Source organism: Myotis nattereri, assembly GCF_964212035.1.
Source record: "Myotis nattereri genome assembly, contig: HAP1_SCAFFOLD_167, whole genome shotgun sequence".
Classification (NCBI taxonomy): domain Eukaryota; kingdom Metazoa; phylum Chordata; class Mammalia; order Chiroptera; family Vespertilionidae; genus Myotis; species Myotis nattereri.
The window spans coordinates 45,421-67,532 of NW_027669624.1; the positions used below are offsets into that span (position 1 = coordinate 45,421).

At 46.1% G+C, this 22,112-nt stretch overlaps 2 pseudogenes across 2 annotated transcripts; both read right to left on the reverse strand.

Moving 5' to 3' along the window:
• Positions 1-1,200: 1,200 nt before the first annotated feature.
• Positions 1,201-17,677, reverse strand: LOC308512576 (OTU domain-containing protein 6A-like; annotated as a pseudogene). The gene is made up of 4 exons: positions 17,643-17,677; positions 17,167-17,242; positions 3,135-4,125; positions 1,201-1,222 (listed from the first exon to the last, which is right to left on the reverse strand). The product of its transcript is annotated as an OTU domain-containing protein 6A-like (transcript).
• A 64-nt stretch (positions 17,678-17,741) lies between these two features.
• On the reverse strand, positions 17,742-19,268 carry LOC308512577 (histone-lysine N-methyltransferase NSD3-like; annotated as a pseudogene). Its single transcript has 2 exons — positions 18,667-19,268; positions 17,742-18,396 (listed from the first exon to the last, which is right to left on the reverse strand). The product of its transcript is annotated as a histone-lysine N-methyltransferase NSD3-like (transcript).
• Between the last annotated feature and the right edge of the window lie 2,844 nt (positions 19,269-22,112).

Sequence of the window (22,112 nt, forward strand, 5' to 3'; positions counted from 1 at the left end):
TTATTGCCTAATTTTGAAGGTTTTTTTGAAACACAGTTCATACACATAACTGTTACCATTTTAGAGTGTGCATTTCAGTGCTTTCTAACACATTCATTGTTATGCAGCCATTGCCACTGTCTCATTCCAGAATATTTCCATCTCTTCAAAATGATAGCCCATACCTCGTAGCAGTCTCCCTTAGTCCTCTCTACTGCCCACCACCTAAAAGCTGTTCATTTACTCTCTGACTCTAAGGATGTGCTTATTGTGGACGTTTGCTATAAATGGAAACACAGAACTTGTGATTTTTAAAAAAGATATTTTTATTGATTTCAGAGAGAAGAAGGGAGAAGGAGAGAGAGAGAGAAACATCAGTGATGAGAGAGAATTATTGACCGCTGCCTCCTGCACACCCCCAACTGGGGATCAAACCCGCAACCTAGGCAGTGCCCTACCTGGGAAATGAGCCATGACCTCTTGGTTCATGGGTCGATAGTCTACACAGAGCCACACCGGCTGGGACCAATATGTGTTCTTTTTTTTCTTTTTTTTGAATGATTTCTTTTAGATATCATAATGTTTTCAAGGTTCATCTGTGTTGCAGGACAGGTCAATCATTTCTTCTTTTTTTTTTAAAAGACTTTTTTTAGAGCAGTTCTAGGTTTATTTCAACATCCAGAGGAAGTATAGAGATCTCCCATATATACCTGCTGCCCTCCCACATGCATAGCCTCTCCCACTGTCAGCATCACTAACCAGAGGGATACATTTTTAACTAAGGATGAACCTACATTGACTCATCATTATCACCCAAATTCCATAGTTTACCTTAGGATTCACTTTTGGTGTGGTGGGAATGGGTTTGGATGAATGTATACTGACATACAGGGTGGGGCAAAAGTAGGTTTACAGTGGTTCCTTTGAGAAACAATAGTTTACAAATAATAATACAAGAATGAACTGTTTTGTGTACTCATAAATGTGAACCTATTTTCTCCTCACCCTGTATATCCATCATTATAATATACAAAATATTTTTACTGCACTAAAAATCCTCTGTGCTCTGCCTGCATTCTTTTTCATAGGTGTACTAGTGGCCTGGTTCATGCTATTCATGCACCGGGAGTGGTGTCCCTCACCCGGCCTGCACCCTCTCCAATCTGGGACCCCTCGGGGGATGTCTGACTGCCAGTTTAGGCCCAGTCCCTGTGGGATCCCTCATGGCCCTGTGGGATTGGGCCTAAACCGGCAGTCGGACATCCCTGTCACAATCCGGAACTGCTGTCTCCTAATCGCTGACCTACGTGCCTGCCTGATTGCCCCTCACCACTCTGCCTGCAGGCCTTCTTGCCTCCAACTGCCCCCCTCTGCTTGCCTGTTCGCTCCCAACTTTCCCCCACTGCTCGCCTGCTTATCCCCCAATGCCCCCCCCCTACCCCCCGCTAGCCTGTTTGCCCCCAACTGGACCTCACTGCACGCTTGCTCTCCCTCAGCTGTCTTCCCCTGCTGGCCTGATCACCCCCTACTGCCCTCCCCTCCTGGCCTGATCGCCCCTAACCGCCTCTGCCTCAGCCCCGCTGCCATGGCTATATCCGGAAGGATATCCGGAGGTCTCCCGGTCTAATTAGCATATTAGCCTTTCATTAGTATAGATAATATTTCACTGTAATGGTATATTGTATTTTTTTAATATTTGTACACATTTGCTTATATTTTCGATGAGAAACAATATAATAAAAAGACAATAAAAACTAATGAAACTATATAGGGGGTGGGAGGAGTCAGGGTAGAGGAGACCAGGATGGGGGCAAAACTTATCTGTATACACCTTGGTATATAATATGACTTTGGAATAAAGTTTTGAGGCAATTATAACACAGATTACATCCAGAAAAAAACACACAAAATGAAAAAAGAAAAAGAAACAAGTGAATCTAGTTGTACTTTGTTAGTGACATAACCAAGTAGAGAAAAGAATTATTCTGACTGAACTTAGAATACAATATATATATATAGATATAGATATATCTATATCTATATCTATATATATATATATATATATATATATTTTTTTTTTTTTGAGTCAACTAAATATTTACTGAGAACCTTTTATGTGGTAGCTGCTGGGATATAAATATGCATACTCTGCTCCAAAGGCTCTACCAACTAGGTGAGGGAGACAGACAACACATGGTATGGTGATACACACAGGGTGTGACAGAAACATCCAGGAGGGAATCCTCTCCAGGGAGTTCATACAATTCTTGTTAAAGGAGATGATCTCAAAAGTCAGTAGTGAGTGGTAATACCATATGTAGAGAACCTGAAGCACTTCAGTATTATTGTAACTTACACTTGGAGACGAGATAGGTGATTAATTATGTCAACATGTACAGTAGTTAAAAAAAAGAAACCCCAAACAACCCAGGAAACAATCCCTCCCCCCCCCCAAGAACTAGGCAAAAGGCATAAGGCATTCATAAGGCATTCCTAGTACATAAACGCCAAGTATATCTAAGTGATCCAATATATGCATGGACAGTCTGAAGATGCTGAACTAAACTGATTTTCCCCCCAAGTTAATAACGCCATCAAACCCAGTTTCCATTTTAACCCCCACATTGTTTGTAACATAGCCAATTCTCATCGGTCATGGAGGCAAAAACCCTTAAGGGCAAGATGCGGCTGGAACTTTCAAACTGACCCCCTCAAGTGATACAATACAGATCCCTTCCCAGTGCCGAGTCCATGTGCCCCACCCTGTGAAGGAGGCAAAGACAGAAAGGGGGAGGAGGAAGCAAGACCAGGTGAAAAGCGGGGCTGTTCAATTTTGAATCAGACAAAGAAAAGAAAAACCAGAGCAGCAAGGCAAAGGGACTAACAGGCTATTGAGGGGGCCAGGCGGCGGCTCCAGCACAGGCGGGAACAGCAACAGCAGCGGGGCACCCACAGCTTACGTGAACCACGGGGCAAAGCCCCCCATGGCTTCGGGCTTCGGCTTAGGATTCGGCTTCGGCTTCGGCTTCTTCAGCTTCGGCTTCGGCTTCGGCTTCTTCGGCTTCTTTGGCATCGGCTGCTTCCGCTTCCGCTGCTTCGGCTTCTTCGTCTTCGGCTTCGGCTTCGGCTTCGACTTCGGCTGCTTCGGCTTCGGCTTTGGCTTCGGCTTCGGCTTTGGCTTCGGCTTCGGCTGCTTCGGTTCGGCTTCGGGCGGCTTCACCAAGTCGTAGTGCTCCCCGCCAAAGCTGGAGGTGCAGCGCCGGTAGACGAGGGTGAGCGGCTTCTTGGTGTCCTCCTCCCCGATGAGGAGGACAGACGACTCCGTCTGGATCACCTCGATGGGGCCCTGCAGGAGGTGCGACAGGGCCCTCAGCTCGAGTTGGCCTCACCAAGATGCGCTGTGCACCATGTTGTCGCAGTAGTCTAAGTCCTCGTGGGTGCAGACCTCGCGGGTTTCGGGGTCGCTGAAGAAGGGCAGGAATTCGTGGACCTGCTTGCGCTGGTAGTTGGGGGTGCGGCCCCGCAGGCTCTCCAGGGTCAGGGAGAGCGGCAGCTGGTCTTGGACGGCGCGGCACATGCAGTGTCTGTCTGCCGGGATCTCCATCTCCAGGTTCTTGGCCTCGAGGGTGACCGCCGGCTTCTCCTCCTCGTCCCGGCGACAGTTGGCCAGGTACCCCACTGGGCGTCGGGCGCTGCCATCTTCTGGGCTCTCTGCGGCGCCGCCCTGCTTTCGCACCTGTGTGGGCCCTCGAAGGCAAGGAGGCCGGTTCTCAGGAGCCATCTTGGCCAGACCCTCAGTGAGGGAATGGAGGTTGCTGCTGGCAGGGGGAAGCTCTGTGAACCTCCCCAGCTCCCGCTGCTGTTTCTGCTCTATTTCGGCCTCAAGGCGGCCAGGTCAAGGAGCAACTGCTTTCTTTTCTTCTTGTCGTTCTTAGGGACCGCGTTCTTCATGGCCTGGATGGGGTCCTGCAGCTCTTCTTTCCCACGGAGGTGGCGACGCTTCAGCCGCTGATACTCAAGCTGCAGATCTGCCTGGTGTTTGGCGAGAACCCACGTTTGGTGGCAGCGAGAGGACCCGCCACCGTTCAGTCCAACTGCTCCAACCTCCAACAGGTAGCTGATCTCAGCCTCCAGTGGCGGGCTGCTCTAGAATACAATATTTTTACCAAACATTCTCAGTAAGATACATTCCAAGGCTAACAAATAGTTTAAATTAGATTCAGCAATTTTACTAGTAATAGTAATGTTGAGGCGGTTAGGAATTCAGACTTCCCCATGACAGATAAGAAATAAGCATAAATTTTAAATTATATGTAGTACGTGAAAACCCTGTATATTTAAATTTGAATTGGAAGTTTAGCAAGATGTTACTCTTCCCTTTAATAGAAGATAGATGTGGCCTTTAAATGTCCCCCCCTGATAGAATCCAGAGAAATGCTTGCTTGCAAGTGTGAGGTGGGGAATGGACTTGGTCGTCTAACCTTGTTCGCCAACCGGTGGTCCGTGGAGAAACAAGATAATAAAAAGATAATTGCTGGCATTGCATCCTCAACAGAGCTGATGTCTGCCTCTGAGATTCCCAAAACCTGGGTTCTCGTCCCAGCTCTTCCTCCTGCTCCCTCCAAAGGCATCAAGCTCTGTACCGTGCTGAGCCCAGATTCCTCACCTCTGAAACGAGGAGAACGAACCCGTGTGTCCTTTTCGCCCTTGAAAACCATGTGGAACGACCACAGATTTCTCGCATACCTTCCGACTTGCTGATGCCATGAATTCTGAGTGTTTCCCCCATTATTACATTCTTAAATGGGCATGTTCACGAAATTTCATCGGGATTGGAATCACATAGCAATACCTAGAAAAAGAAATATTGCTGGCTCGTTAGCACAAAGTGGAGGCAGAAGGATTCTACTTTGTCTTTTTGTCTCTTTCAGCCATGGAATTCCATGGACACCTGCACAGCATAGGCACCAGGGAAGGTCTGAAGGAGTGAGAACTGCAAAAAGCTGAGGAGAGCTTTACGTGGAATATCACCGTCTTAAAGGTACCTAGCAGGTTGTTGCTGGTGCTAGTGGTTTTGCAGACTTTTTCAGCGTGTTTCTTTCTGTCCGCACATTTTGTGCACGGTCCATTATCCACCACTAGAGGCTATACATGCTCACAGGGATGCAGTGCCCTCTGTCCTCTGAGAGTCTGCAGGCACCATGGCTGGGCGGCACGGCTCAGAGGGAGAATGTGGGGACTTTAACGGTTGGTGGGCACATTGTGGATTCTGGTAGGAAGTGAAAGGACCTTGCGTTTCATCTGCCAGGTGCTGAACAAATCAGCGATGAGCCTGGAGAGTGAGGGCACTTCCTTGTCGTCATTAAGGAGGTTATAGCTCTGGACCAGCCGTAGTCAGCTGCAGCAGTCGCTTTGACTCACTCCTCCATTTCAGGGCTGTGTGGCCCAGGATCCGGGCGGGGTAGAGTTCCTCTCAGGCCACGTGTCCTACCGCCTAGAGAGGGTGCTATCTGTCTGCGTGGAGTTGGAAAGTCGCCTAGCTCGCAGTCCTCATGATGTGGCCCGATCTCGTATATTGAATACTTTGAAATCGATGAATCTCAGTGATGGTTCTTGGGTCTGTTGTGCAGTTGCTGGCAGCAGGGACTGCGTTTGTCCACTTTGGCTGGACATGTGAGATGGCTCCCTCCGGTGGCTGTTGACCAGAGTGTCTGCACCTGGTCTTTCCATGTGGCTTGGCCTTCTTCTAGCAGGCACTGGGTTCCAAGAGGGAGTCAGCATCCCAGATGCCCCATAAGGGACCTGCAGGTCTTCCCCAGCCTCTCCTCAGAAGTCCCAGGTCACCTCTCCTGCGTTCCTTTGTTCAAGGAAGTCACTAAGTCCACCCAGACTCAAGGGGGTAGAGAACTTGACTCCTCTTGATGGGTGAGTGGCAGGGTCATGCGTCTGGGTGTTACTGGCTCCACTTGTGTTGTTCACCGCCTTTCCTCGTCGTCTTTGCCGGTTTTCCAGCAGGCCCACCCTCCATCTCTCCTGGGATGCGATTGATGAGCTTTGTGCACTGACTGCCCCTTGGTGCCCATACAGGGGCCTAGTTTTCCTGGAGATGCAGGGACCCAGGAACTGCGGCTGGCTGTGTGCTGCTGCTGGGGAAGGGTCGTATTTCTCTCTACTGTATTTTGTTTTACCCATTTATGAGCTGATGGACATTTGGGCTGTTTCTAGGTTTTTTATTATGATGATGAATAATGCTTCTATGAACCTTTGAACATAAGTTTTTTTTTTTTAATATTTTTTATTGATTAAGATATTACATATGTGTACCCTCTACCCCCCCTCTCCCCGCTCACCCCCTCACCCCCCCCGTTGTCCGTGTCCATTGGTTAGGCCTATATGCTTGCATATAAGTCCTTTGGTTGATCTTTCCCCCTTGCACCCACCCTCCCCTACCTTCCCTCCAAGGCCCGACAGTCCAATCAATGCCTCTCCGTCTCTGGATCAGTCCTTGTTCATCAGTTTATGTTGTTCATTATATTCCACAAATAAGTGAGATCTTGTGGTATTTATCCGCTCTCCAGTTCCATCCATGCTGTGGCAAATGGTAAGAGTTCCTTTTTCTTCTTCTTCTTCTTAAAGAATACCTTTCAGCATTTCATATAATGCTGGTTTGGTGGCGATGAACTCCTTTAGCTTATTCTTATCCGTGAAGCTCTTTATCTGACCTTCCATTCTGAATGATAGCTTTGCTGGATAAAGTAATCTTGGTTGCAGGTTCTTGCTATTCATCTCTTTGAATATTTCTTGCCACTCTCTTCTGGCCTGCATGGTTTCTGTTGAGAAATCAGCTGACAGTCGGATGGGTACTCCCTTGTAGGTAACTGACTGTCTTTCTCTTGCTGCTTTTAAGATTCTCTCTTTATCTTTTGCTCTTGGCATTTTAATTATGATGTGTCTTGGTGTGGTCCTCTTTGGATTCCTTTTGTTTGGGGTTCTCTGCGCTTCCTGGACTTGTAAGTCCATTTCTTTCACCAGGTGGGGGAAGTTTTCTGTCATTATTTCTTCAAAAAGGTTTTCAATATCTTGCCCTCTCTCTCCTTCTGGTACCCCTATAATTCTGATGTTGGTACGCTTGAAGTTGTCCCAGAGGTTCCTTACACTATCTTCATATTTTTTGAATCTCTTTTCTTTTTTCTTTTTCGGTTGGGTATTTTTTGTTTCTTTGCATTTCAAATCTTTGACTTGATTCTTGGGATCCTCTTGTCTGCTGTTGGAGCTCTGTAAAGTATTCTTTATTTCAGTCAGTGTATGCATAATTTCTAATTGGTCCTTTTTCATGACCTCCATGGTCTCACCATACTCCTTGAGGGATTCATTAAATTTATCGGCGGTTTCCATAAAATTCTTGACAAACCTTATAAACGTGGCCTTGAACTCTATATCCAGTCGTCTGTCCTCCTCCGTTTCTGCCAATTGTGACCTGTTTCTTTGTCTCCGCATTTTGGCTGCTTCCCTGTGTTGATAGAGTGGCCTGCGCGCCAGGTGTCCTGTCCCGACCCGCGGGACAACAACGGGGGAACGAAGAGACACCCTAGGAGAATGAGACAAACAAGGGACACGAAAGAATGGAGGCAAGACAAGTTCTGATCAAGCCTCAAACTTTATTCTCACAGCGGCAGAATATATACTGTTTTAGGGAAGGGGGGTGGGTAAAGGGGTCTATGGGCAGTAACCTTTTGTTAGAGATTTATTAGGCTTTTGATGGCTGTGCTTATCAGCGGAGATGTGTGATTTAGCAGCCTTCGGATGGCTGTGTGTTTATCAGTGGAGATGTGTGATTTAGCGGCTGTGTGAGGGTAGTTTATCTGTAACTGCTGGCCAATTTGCAAGACACAGGTGGTTTCTGGTAATTAGGAGTTTCTGGAGGAACCAGAAACTTATAGTTCTTAAGATGGCTTTGTTTAAGCCAATATCTTTAATGGCTCCCAACAATTCCTCCCTTTTTCTTTATTAAGGGTGGGCTTTAACCGACTGGGGGAGTAGGGACCTGGTTCCTCCCGTGGGATGGTGGGGTCCCACCGTCAGTGGCTCTTGGTATCTTTTGGGGAGGAGAGGCAGAGCCGAAAGTTATGTATGGATACCAACCTCTATGCAAACCAGGTGTGCTCACAGGGAAATCCAGAGGAGGTCAAAAAATTTTTGTGACCTTCCCTTGCAGTGCTTTGCCGTGCACCCAGGTCGGTGCCCATGCCTTTCTCCTTCTATGGGGAGTAGGCAAGCATCCCTCTGGCGTCATGCTGTCCCCGCAGGGAGGGAGTTTTAGCAGTCATTATAATCACATTCACTGTCTAACATGGCTAGACGATGGTAGTGTACCTGAATGGGTTTGGCCAGGACGCTATCAACCTGCTGTTTTACAAGGTCTGTTAATTTTCTAAAAGCCCAGGGGCCGAAAGCTAGGATTAGGAGAAGGCTTATAAGGGGGCCGAGAACAGGAAGCAGGTAGGGCAGGAGTCCGTTCAATCCGCTCCAGAGGGGGTTCTCGAATAATTCTCTCTGTCTCTTCACTAGATCTTCTTGTAACTTCTTTATCTTGTCTCGGACGATCCCGGATTTGTTGGCATAGAAGCAGCAGCGTTCCTGTAGGGCTAAGCATATTCCTCCCTGTTCTGCTGTGAGCAAATCTAACCCTCTTCTATTTTGTAGTACTACTTTAGCTAAGGAATCTATCTGATCTTGGAGATCATTGATAGTGCCTGAGAGAGCTTGGACATCGTCAATTAGCTGGTTAGATAATTTGTTATAGGTATGCAATGCTGTTCCTAAAAAAAGGTCAAGAGAGGTCAATACCGAATGCTTAAGTGCCTTCCCCAGGAGGGAATAAATCCTTTCACATTCTCAAAATATCCAAGGTAAATATTAATTTGTAAGTTTGTTTGGGATAAATGCACAATATACTATTGTAAAGCATCAAAAACTAATAAAACTTTGTAGAATAATACCATGTAAGAATATTCTTTGCTCTAGGTCATGACAACTTAATTTTAAATTGGCTGTCTCGAGGTTTGGAATGAGGGACCTAGTTTGCAAATAAAAGCAATTTACAAAAACAGACAGCATGCTATCTAAACTACAGTTTTGGGTAAACACATTATCTAGAGTCCTTGGGTAACCTAGGTAAAACTTAGGCATGTTATCTGAATTACAGTTTTTACCTAAATTAATTGTTACCATACTTTATTCTACCATGCCCCAGGTGGTCTCTGGGCTGTTGGGTGTCTGGTTTGTCTTTCTCCTGTTAGATTACACTTAGAGAACTTTAACTTAAAAAAGAAAAATCTTTCTTTTTTACACAAAGTAACCTATAGGGCTACTTCTTGGATATTGACTGGTAGTGCCGCAAGGCCATGTATTCCAAGTCAAAGTCATTAAACATTTATGGTGACTGTACTTATTTTCAGATCTGGTATTTTAACAGCAAATCATTAGATTATCCTGTAAATATTAGCGGAAGATATTTCAAAATATTAAAATTTCTCCTTTTTATTAAATTTAAAATAATGTTTTTAAACAGCGTTCCCTTTCGGCTTATTTGTATATACAGAGGGATCATGGGAAGCCTTCAGTAACTTTTTCAGAAGAATTTACTTTACTAGGATTCAATTGCTTACAAAGATTAGTAAATTTAGTAAAGTTTTATGTCTGATACACAAGGTGCAAATGCTGCTTCACCTCCAGCCTAATTTAAAATGCAGTAGTGAGGAGCTTTTGTATTTTAAATTATATCTTAAAATTTTACTGCTGTATTTTAAGAAATATTAAACAAAATAACTTGTTTTGCCCTTTCTCAGAGGCAAAAACTTAAAATATATTTATTAATTTTTATTTGATAAAGCTTTCTATGTGATTTCAAGTATAGTTTTGAAATCTAACTTGAAAAGACCATTAAATATATATATATGATTTAAAAATTATACTTATTATTATTAAGAGATATTAATTAAATTTAAACTCATTTCTCAATCAGTAACATTAAGACTAAACTTTAAAAATGCAAGACATAATTAACCAACAGATTTAATACTGTCCTCTAGATTTTGTATGAGGCATACTCAGATCTCATTTAATTCAGTATTATGTCATTTCAAGATACCTAGGTGTAAACTCCAAGTTCTTAAATTTCCCAGCAGCTTTGGAAAACCACACTTGAGGCTGGCAAGGCAGGCTTGGCGCAGCCTTTGATTTTAAAAGGACCATAATTTTTTCCTCTGGGGAAGGTCAAGAAACAAGGTTTAGCTACATTGTTTTCTGCCCCTTGCTTGCCGGTGGGAAGTTTCAAAATTGGCCTGGGGGGCGGGGAGGCGGGGGAGGAACTGTTTTCCCTGGAAGAACAGGTTTGGCCTACCCTGGATCAATCAGATGTAAATTGACCACATTCTTTAAGAATTTGCTACAGGCGGAAAGCAGCCCCTTTCTTCATCAGAAAGGCATGGCTAGCCTTTTTAATTAACAAAGGGCCGGTTTTTTACCAGGCTACTTAGATTTTTATAATTAAGATATTTTTAATAATTCTTGGGGTTTGAATTCAATTATTTTAAGGCATTTACTTTAGCAAATTTTTGTAACAGAGACAATTATACTGATATTTCTTTTAGAGGTCTTAAAGCTAGCTTTGAATCGGTTTCATTAACATTATTATGGGAAAATACCAATCTTGTTGCTAGAATTTCTACCCTGGGTCAAATTCGCCATTTTATTTAGGAAATAATCAGTCTTGGGTTTTATTCTGCACATTTGTAAAGAGATTCTAGCTTAAAACTCTATCTAAATGTCCAAAATCGGAACTTGCGCGCATCAGTTTCAAGCCAGGTTTTCTCTTTACACGTGAACAGAAATCCCAGACGCATTTTAAATTTTTGTAAAACTTTTTAATTACGAGAAGGAGACTTTAAATTAGAATACTGGGGAGGGGGTGTCTATATTAGATCGCCATGTGCTCCCTTTTTCTTTCCACCACATCCTGCTTTGGGGGAAGTTTCAGCAAATGACTCAGATGGCGTATTTTCCCCAAAGTCATGCTTAATAGAAAAACAGATTTTAAAATGTTTTTCCTTTTTCGCTTTCCAAAGTAATAGCTAGCATCCAGGGTGGCCTTGGCTAGACTTTGCACTTCCCGACATGTTCTCAGCTAATTCTTAAACAGAACATTCGTAATCTCATTGCAGGAGAGCTTGTAACTCTGCTCTCTCTTGCCACCTTTGAATCTCTCCACACCAGAGGCGGATTCGGTAGCGGGATTTCATTTCTTATTACAGATTTTAGATTCTAAATACAAATTAAGATAAGAAAACACATTAAGATGACCATAGCACTATTTTTTCAGCCTGATTTTAAGGAATACCTTTTACTATTCCAATTTCTTTATAATTTGGCCTTTTTGCACAGGTGATTCTATTAACGGCAAATTAAACATTTCAGGATTAGGACATGGAGGTGGAGGGAGCCATGAAGGCCATTTCTCCCATTTTTTTTTTTTTTTTTTTCTTTCTGCTCCTCTTAAGGAGCGGAGGGTGCAAGAGGGAGGAGATCTATCCTCCTTGACCTCTCCTAAAGCCTCTAGGAAATGAAATGCCATGTTCCACAAGGGGAAACAATTTTTGGCAAGTTCTGATTAACTTTTTGGCAAACTTTTAAGATCTAATGTACCTTTTTCAAGCAAAACAAAGGTTATATTCTATAATAACATGTAAAAACTGTAAAAGATTTCCTCCTAAAATTTTAACACTTTAAACATGCAAATCAAAAGTCTATAATAAACCATGAGCAAAGGTCAGTGACAAAAGTGAAAAAATTCCTTAAATCTTTCTTTTTAACCCGAAATCCTCGAGCCTTGAGGGACTCCCTGAGCCCCCTGAGAAATGCTTAAATCTTTCTTTTTTAACCTGAAAATCTCGCACCTTGAGGGACTCCCTGAGCCCCCTGAGAAATGCTTAAATCTTTCTCTTAACCCTTACTCCCCGTGTCCTGAGGGACTCCCTGAGCCCACCTAGAAATACCTCATGAGAGTTCAATGAGTTGCCCATTATTTTGACTGGGTAGTTCTCAAGATTTCCTCCTCCACGTAAGCCTCTGGGACGTATAAACCCCGTGCCAGGTCAGCTGGGAATTTCTTAAATCTCTGGTGATCCTTATGTAACCGCTCTCCTTTTACCTTACGGCCTCTGCTCGCGTGTCATAGGTTGGGATGTATAAGCCCCATACCAGGATTGCAACCACTAAGACTTAGCGAGCTCAGAGTTTGCCAGAGAGGGCGACACAGGTCGGGCCAGAGAAGAATTACTTTTCCCAGTGATTCAGAGTTTTCACTGCCGGTGTCGGGTACCTTTCACTCTTCCCCGAACGGCGAGGTGAAGTGCTTATTAGTGGACTGGAGGGAGATCAAGAAAACTAAAAAGGCCAGCCAAAGAGGGTGCCAAAGAGGGTGAAGGCTCTCAAGAGGTATTTTGAAATTCTTGTTTGAAAAGTTTCGTCTGCTTACCTTCACAACGATCTGTCTCACGGGCGGGTGAAACCGTGGCGATCAAGATGCCGAGTCTTCACTCACGAGTCAATACTGCGTGGCGACTCTATGGGGTGCCTGGCCAGGCGCTTCAAGCAGACGTTCTCGCAGGGGGTCCCCAAGTCGCCACGTTGGGCGCCAGACTGTCCCGACCCGCGGGACAACAACGGGGGAACGAAGAGACACCCTAGGAGAATGAGACAAACAAGGGACACGAAAGAATGGAGGCAAGACAAGTTCTGATCAAGCCTCAAACTTTATTCTCACAGCGGCAGAATATATACTGTTTTAGGGAAGGGGGGTGGGTAAAGGGGTCTATGGGCAGTAACCTTTTGTTAGAGATTTATTAGGCTTTTGATGGCTGTGCTTATCAGCGGAGATGTGTGATTTAGCAGCCTTCGGATGGCTGTGTGTTTATCAGTGGAGATGTGTGATTTAGCGGCTGTGTGAGGGTAGTTTATCTGTAACTGCTGGCCAATTTGCAAGACACAGGTGGTTTCTGGTAATTAGGAGTTTCTGGAGGAACCAGAAACTTATAGTTCTTAAGATGGCTTTGTTTAAGCCAATATCTTTAATGGCTCCCAACAGTGTCCTGTAGGGCCCAGTGGCTCAGCCTCCCCAGTTACCTGGGGTGGACACTCTTGGTGCACTCTTGGTGCCTCGCTTGTTGTAGGATCACTGGGAGGAATTGACCTCCAGGCCAATTGGCTGTGGGAAGCAGCTGTGTCTGAAGTGGGAGAATGGTCCCCCTCTGACCACTGGGTACAGTGGCTCCTGGATCTAAGGAGGTGCTAATTCAGCCCCTGCCTGAGGCCACACAGCAGGAACTACGAAGAGGCTCAGCTGTGAAGCAATGCAAGCCGCTGCGGGGCCTTGGGCCTTCTCTTGGAAGTTCCGGGTCTGGCTGGCCAGGCTGCAGTTAGGTAATTATCAGGTTGCAAAGTTCTGGGGCATTCACATGCAAAAGCCTCTGCCGCAGCCCGGGTGGGGCGGGGTCTCAGGGAGTCAAAGGGCCAGAGAAAGAAGCAATGGCTGATTCTCCGCGCCCGGAGTCGCGCATCTCAGTGTCCCGGCAATGGCTGCAAGCACCTCCGAGGGAAATCTGCCCCCAAGTTCGCCCGCTGCCGCCTGAGAGAGCAGCCTCTCCCCGTATGAGACCTGGGTCCCCAGAGACTTCCCGGAACCGGAGATCAGAGCAGTCGGGAGCTTGTGATTCAAAAAGACAGCCGCGTCCTCAGGTGCCACCCCCTTTCCGCGCGCGCGCGCGAGCCGCCGCGTACCTCTGCACTCAGCCTCCGCAGCTCCTCTGGCTCTCAGCGTGCTTTTCTTTTCTTCTAGTTGTAGAAATTACACTCAGCCAGCCTTCCTGTGTTTTGGAGGATGTTTGCTCCGTCCTTTGGGCTAATTTTCAATTGTTGTGGGAGGCGACTATTTCCCGGTGTTTATCTATGCCGCCATCTTAGTTTCTCCCCTCTGAACATAAGTTTTTATGTGAACATATGTTTTCAGTTCTCTTGGGTATATATACCTATACTGGAATTTCTGGACCATAAGGTAACTATGCTTGACGTTTTTGAGGTCTTGTCAAAGTGTTTTCCACAGCAACTGCACCATTGCACTCTGGTAATGTACAAAGGTTCTGGTTTCTCCAAATCCTCTGCAACACTTGTTAATGTCTTTTTGATATAGCCATCCTTGTAGTTATGAAGTGAAATCTCATTTTGGTTTTGATTTGCATGTGTCTTATGACAATGATGTTTAGCTTTTTTGAGCGTCTTTTCCATGTGCATTTTGGCCATTTGTGTATCTTCTTGGGAGAACTATCTGTTCCTGCTTTCCATTGTATAATTTGGTTGTCTTTTTTTAAAAAAATACATATTTTATTGATTTTTTACAGAGAGGAAGGGAAAGGGATAGAGAGTTAGAAACAATGATGAGAGAGAAACATCGACCAGCTGCCTCCTCCACACCCCGTGCTGGGGATGTGCCTGCAACCAAGGTATATGCCCTTGACCAGAATTGAACCTGGGACCCGTCAGTCCGCAGGCCGAGGCTCTATCCACTGAGCCAAACTGGTTAGGGCTGGTTGTCTTTTTAAAAAAAAGATCTTTAATTGATTTTTAGATAGAGGAAGGGAGAGGGAGAGAGAGAAACATCAACCGGCTGCCTCCTGCATTCCCACTACCGGGGATCAGTCTGCAACCAGGCATGTGCCCTGACTAGGAATTGAACCGGCAAGCCTTTAGACCAGGGGTCCTCAAACTATGGCCCGCGGGCCACGTGCAAATACAAATATTGTATTTGTTCCCGTTTTGTTTTTTTTACTTCAAAATAATATTTGTGCAGTGTGCATAGGAATTTGTTCATAGTTTTTTTTAAACTATAGTCCGGCCCTCCAACGGTCTGAGGGACAGTGAACTGGCCCCCTGTTTAAAAAGTTTGAGGACCCCTGCTTTAGTGTATGGGACAATATCCAACCGAGCCATTCCAGCTAGGGCTAAAATGGTTGTGTTTTGATTGTGGAGTTTTAAGAGTTCTCTGTATATTATGGATACTACAACCTTATTAGATATATAATTTGCAAATATATTTTCCCACTTTGTGGATTGTCTTTTTACTTTGTAGATACTCCCCTTTGACACAAAAGTTCTTAAATTGTGATGACTTTTCAGTTAAAGTACTTTTACATTGGTTGCTTGTGCTTTTGGTGTCACACGGAAGAAACTGATGTGTAACACGTGGTTGCAAAGAGAACTGTTTTTCATTTGAAGGGTTTTATAGTTTGTAATAGAAGTTGGTTATAAAAAGGGAGGGAGGAATACCTAATTAAGGCTCAGGTTTCTTTGTAGGTGTATATATTTTAGGAAAACATACATATGTAAGATGAAATTGGGAAAATAGATTCCATTAGGATGCCATGTGCAGGTACCCTTAAGAAAGGCCTCTTGTAGACCTGGGGGCTCTTACCTGACCCAGAGAAGCACTCCATTCTTCTAGACATCAATTTGCATAATGAGTGAGAATAGGAGAGAAGTGGGGAAAAGGGGAAGGTGCCAGAGAATGAGAGAAAAGAGGGTACAGGAGAGAATATTGGGAAGTTGTGCTGGGGGAAAGTGAGGGAAGCTAGTTTTCCTTTCATCCTCATCGGAGTTGTTGGAGTGCATAGAGACCCCACACATATTTGACTGCTGTCAGATATGTCTGGACCAGAACTCTCTTGGTTGTTCTCAGAAAATTTCCACATTGAATTATTTCTGGTGTGATTTTGTTTCTTCACCTTCAAGCCTTGGGCGGTTAGCCTACTGGGTTCTCCCAGGAAGCCTGTTTTGTAAAGGCCCCTTCACAAGTCTTAGTGATTTTTGGTTATTGATTTCACTGCAGCTTCATGCATCCAGTGACTAGTCCATCTGGGTGGCAGTGTAGGCAGCGCTTCATTTTGGTGAACACTCGTTTCTCACAGTTGTATCCCTTTTGCCATTTGTAAAGCAACATGCCCGGCCTCCCGGCTCCATGGGCTTCTGGCCACGCCAGGGAGCCCGAGCCTCAGTGTGCACACATGGCAGTGGAGGCGCTTTGGAGTGGGTTGTCTTCATGTTGGTCCCTGGCCCAAGCTTTTGAGCTCTCCGACACTTTTGACAGAAGGATCCATGGAATTTTGAACTCCTTCCTCATGGAGGCTGCTAAGGTCGCAATGCTCTATTGGAAATATACCGGTGATTTCCTGTAGGCTGAAATAGGATGCTCTCATTTGAGCATCATAGCTGTGATGTGGGATGTTATCATGTCTTGCTTCATAGATGCGGTTCCTTTTTAATTTTTGGTAGAAAAACCACAGCCTGTCAAAGACAGCTGCTATGCTGTGCTCCATCATAACTACACTATCATTAAAAACAAAGGTTTTAATGATTGTAATGTATAGAGTTTGGCAGAACTCTGCTGATGTGCATTACTGATACTTTATTTAAAAACAAAGATAGTCCATGTTGAAATTGATCAACCTAAGGTAAACAGTGGTTTTTAGGCTGGCTCCATGATTTAAGCTGTACCTATCCAGCTAAGACAAAAAACAATCATTTGAACCAATTGTTCAGAGTTTTGAAGAAGAAACAATCCAGGAAAATGTCAATAATGATGACTGGCAAAATCAAAATTGGAAACAAAGAAAGTGTTTATAGAGCTGCCAGCAAAGACAGCTTGGGAGGAGATGACAAGTTTGGAATTTCTGGGATGGAATTGGATAAGAATCTCAGTCCAGTTTCCTTAGTTGCTGCAGAGACAGCACTGTCCTTGAATCGGACAGGGTCCTGCACTCCCCTGTGCAGTGACCCTTTGTGTAATCCAGTCTTCATTGGAGCCTGAGGAACTGTCTGGACCTGCTCCTTTCTGGCCTTCTTCCTTGGCACATGCATAGTTTCTCTGGTGTACGACTCCCTGTGAGATCCCAGAGCCCTCTGGCATGCAATTCACTGTGCAGCCCCGGCGCCTGTGGGAGGGTGGCGCCCTATGTCCCCCTGGCACGCACTGGCAGCACAGTCCTGGGGCCTGGGCGTGGTGCTTGGTGCCTCTGGCTCACACCTCAGTGTGGTCCTGGGGCCTGGCAGGGCACCATGCTGGCTGCCCCTGGGTCTCACTTTCAGCCTGTCCTGGGTCTTGGGCAGGCGCGCCCCTGGCTTGAACTCACAGCCCGGAGTCCTGGAGCGCTGGATCCTGGAACCAGGACAGGGAGGTGGTCTCTCTGGTGTGTGCTCACTGCAGTCACCTGGGAGCCCGTGGTGAGGCAGTGCGCCACTCACTGCAGGGGTGCGGCAGTGGTCCTTTGCCAGTTCCTGCTGGCACGTGGCTCACTGTTTGGGTTTGGCGTGTTGTCTCAGGCCAGTCTGGGTGTTGGTGTGGCTGCACTCCTGGCCTCCGCTGCTCCTCCCTTCAGAATGTCATGGGCTCCGCACCAGAGCCGCTCCTGGCCTGGGAGTGCCTGTAAAGGTAGCAGGGGCTCCCTGTCCAGCAGGGCCTGATCCTCCAGTCCCCAGACTCCTGGGAGGTCTAACTGTCCCTCACTCACCCACACACGCAGCACATACGTCCACACACTCCCCTCTCCTTAACTCACACTCTCTTCCTCACTGCCGTCCTGCTGGCCACCATGTTGGGATCCTCCCCTTCCAGGCTGTTTTAATGGAGGTGGTTCTTCTTTCACACTCGGGTGCTGCTACTGGCTGTGTCTGGGAATGTCAGCACTGGATAGTGAGGAGGCCACTTCACCTGCGTTGGTCTGTTCTGGCTGAGTACTCAGCATTGATCTTGGTCTCTGGTTTGTTTCTTTCCTGATGGTTTTAAACTGCGGCTTTAGGGGCAGCGTTCTTTTTCGCTTGCCATAAAGCCTCCTCAGGATGTTTATCAATATGTACAAAGTATACTTTTTTATTCTTTCCTCTCCAATCATTTTCAACGCGTTCTCTGCATGGGCAATGTCAATTTCCCATTGTGCGCGATCTCTCTGCGGTCGGGGTGTCCAAATCTTGTGTTTCTCAGTGTGGTTGCTGGCTTGTTTGGTTGCCTCAGTCAGTAATTCTTCATGCTGTCTATGACTTTTTTCTTTCATACCCGTTTTTTATGACCCATGCCCTCTCTGGTTGGTTGCTAAAAAACATTGGACGTGCTATTCCTGAGCACCTCTTGTGTTCATTTTGGTGTGAACCTCGAGCTGGGATCTCTTGAAACCATACAAGGCCACCAAGGATAGGTTGCCTCCTGAGACTAAACATGATCACCAACATGGCACTTAACACAAGCAGGCACTTCTGTTGTTGGAACAGAAGGTAATATTGGTTAAACCAAGGTTTCCTCTTTTAATACTGGATCTTCTCTTTTTTAAAAAAAATATATTTTATTGATTTTTTACAGAGAGGAAGGGAGAGGGATAGAGAGTTAGAAACATTGATGAGAGAGAAACATCGACCAGCTGCCTCCTGCACACTCCCCACTGGGGACGTGCCCGCAACCAAGGTACATGCCCTTGACTGGAATCGAACCTGGCACTCCTTAGTCTGCAGGCCGATGCTCTATCCACTCACCCAAACCGCTCCGGCTGGATCTTCTCCGGTTTGTTTGTTTGTTTTTTCCCCAGAAACAACCTTTTGATTGTTCCTCGGTTTCGAATTTGGGGATTTTGTGTGAGTTGTGTTCTTCTAATATAGAAGAGTCATGCTGGTTGCTTTCCCTCTGCTTTTCTGCTCTCATGGTTTGACTTTGTGTGCTCACTTGCCTGTGCTTAATTGAAAAGGTATCCATAGAGGGAAGACTCAAACAATTCCCTGCCATCCTGGTTAGTTTTGGTTATTTTCAGTTTAATTTCAGGTGAGCCCACCTTCTTTGGAATCACAGTTTGTAGTACTGAAGGAGGAGGTGGTCCCTGTGGAGGAGAAGGTTTTTCCAGAAGTTCATGTGATATTGTGTTTGGCATTTCTGAATGGTAATAGTGGGCCTAAAGTTTCTAATTGCACCAAAGCCACTGGCTGATGCATTGGGTTACTGCTTAGAAGAGTGGTATTTGGTTTGAGTTTCATTCTTGCCGACTGATGGTGGATAGCCATTTGTGAGTGGAGGAATATCTTCTGTTGTGACTGTTGTCATCAAAGGCATTCTCCTGACAGATGTTGGTGGAGCCAATGAGTTGAGGAGGTTGCTGAGTGGTGTTTCCCATGATCACTTGCCTGAAAGAGAAAGGGAAATCCATTGTTTTGCTCCAGCAACTTTCCCTTTCTCTCATCAGATCTTCAGTTTGTTCCATTCTAACTTGCTGGCTGTGTCAGTATTATCACAGGAGAGACACGAGGCCCAGAGTGGCACTGGGTACAGGCAGCCACTGGGGCTGTAGGGGGAGGGGATGGTACCAATCTAGGCCATATGAAATCTCTGGGCTAGATTTCTCTGATGTCAGATGCTTCTGCCATGGCGGCAGGCACAGGGCCTGGCCTAGAGACGAGAGGAGGAAGAGTTTAGGACAGCCGTGGGCAAACTATGGCCCGCGGTCCTGATCCGGCCCGTTTGAAATGAATAAAACTAAAAAAAAAAAAAGACCGTACCCTTTTATGTAATGATGTTTACTTTCAATTTATATTATTTCACACAAACACTCCATCCATGCTTTTGTTCCGGCCCTCCGGTCCAGTTTAAGAACCCATTGCGGCCCTTGAGTCAAAAAGTTTGCCCACCCCTGGTGTAGGAGGTTGTATAGGCAGGGGAGGTGGAGGAATGGGGGTCGCAGTGCAGCTGCTGCTATCAGAGAGTAGCCTGTGGCTGGTGGCTGGACCAAGGCGGCAGGGTCCTCCAGGTTTGAGCCTCCGTTTTGCCTTTGCATGCCTGTCCATGGCTACCAGTGGACAGGTCCCCTCGGCCTCTACCTGGTTTCTGGCTGTGGCTGCCACCACTGCCTGCTCCTGCCACTGTGCACAAAGTCCTCCCACCCCGACTCTCCCGCAGTGACCTTTGCACATTTGCACAGCCCTTTCTAAGAACGTTATAGCTTTTTTTAAAAAAAACACGACAACATACTTTTATTGATTTCAGGGAGGAAGGAAGAGGGAGAGAGAGATAGAAACATCAACAATAAGAGAGAATCATTGAGTGGCTGCCTTCTGCACACCCTCTATTGGGGATTAAGCCCACAACCCCGGCATGTGCCCTGGACCAGAATCGAACCCGGGACCCTTCAGTCCGCAGGCCGATGCTCCATCTCCTGAGCCAAATTGGCCGGGTAACTTTTTTGATACTGTTGTATTACATTTGTTGGAGGAAAAGCAGAAACTTTTCCAGAAGATAGGCTTTCTTGCAGAGTAGGTCTTTAACAACCGTTCATTGAGTATCCTTTTGTTTTGTTTTCTTGTTTGTTTATTGATGCTCACGTGAGGATATTTTCCCATTGATTTTAGAGAAAGTCAACGGAGCAGGGGAGAGACAGAGAGAAACATCTGTGAGAGAGACACATCGATCGGTTGCCTCCCGTGTGTGCGCCGACCAGGGCCGGGGACCAAGCCTGCACCTGAGTATGTGCCCTTGATCAGCATCAAACGCAGGACTCTTCAGCCTGTGAGCCAGTGCTCTATCCACTGAGCCATACAGGCGAGGGCTCATTGAGCGTCTTTTGGTGAGCATAAAAGAAAGTAACCATAGTCTCTTTCTACTTATGCATGAAAGCTGCCTTTGGGATTTACTCTTCCCTGGTCTGGCAGGAAATCTCCAAGAGGTCTCTTAGCCAACTTTTCCCTCTTAAATACCCAGTCCTCTTGTGGTCACTTTGAAGCATTTAGTAGCCTAGTGTACTGTAACAGTCAAAACCCTACACTTCTAAATTCTGGGAAATTGCTGTCTACTGGAAACTGGCACCTTCATGGATTTTGTAGTCTTGCTAGTGATGTGTGTGTCTGTGTATGGGTTGAATGTAGTACTTCTTTTTGCCTTTTCTCTTTCCATCTCCTTCCTCCACTTGACCACCACTCCAGATGTGGTTCCCAGGGAGAACAGTGCACGTGGAGAAGAACACACCCTGGCAGGGTCATTAAATGTGTAATGGGAACAGAGGGAAACGCGAGCCCATGCTCTTATGGGTCCATTTTGAACTTCCTAAAGAGACCGCAGACTGCTGGCTCCAGTCTCATCGGGTGCCTTTCTTCTAACTGGCCACCGAACTCCCCCTCACCCCCTAGTCTCCTTGAGCCACACTTGTGTCAGGGTCATTGCTTCTCCGGGTGCTCTGCCTGTGTGCTTTCCTTTTCAGACAGCGGAGTACACTTGCTTTTGCAGGGCTCTCATGTGGACTATGGCCCTCACAGTTCCTCTCTGCATGTGGTGGAAGTGCAGGCCCTATTTATTCAATCCAGCCTTATTGTGTGGTCTGGCCAGGCATTTTCAGCCCCCGATTCCCGATTTCATTTGCATGAGTCAGGCAGTGGTTCTGGGGTCTAGCTGACTGAAGAAGACAGGAGTCAAGCTTTCTCAGCTTGTATTCATTTGATGAAGGTCAGAAGGAGGTGATCCTTGTCTTGTCCTCTCCTCATGGGGGTGGAGAAAATTCCCACCATTATTGCTTCCTCAGCGTGTACTAGTACATATTGACTTTGGAAACACAGACCTTTCCTCTTCAGGGCATCTTCATCCCTAGCTTCTCTTCCTATGTGAGCCACATACTAGAGCAGGGGTGGGCACACTTTTTGACTCGAGGGCCACAGTGGGTTCTTAAACTGGACCGGAGGGCCGGAACAAAAGCATGGATGGAGTGTTTGTGTGAACTAATACTTGTTAACACTGCTGCTGGTGAAGGAGCGGAGGGGAGAGCAAGACAACCCTCCGCTCTTTCGGCTCCGTGGGCCGGATAGAACAGCCGAACGGGCCGGATCTGGCCCGTGGGCCGTAGTTTGCCCACGGCTGTACTAGAGCATGTCTACTTTGATCTGAGGGCTCCATGGGTGCAGCTTCTGTCTGGACGTTAAACTCCCCTAAATACCCAGGCTTTTGCTGTTCTCTTTTCTGTTGGGGTTTTCTGTCTCCGTGGGTGCTACTCTTGGGTGTTTCTTTTTAAAGT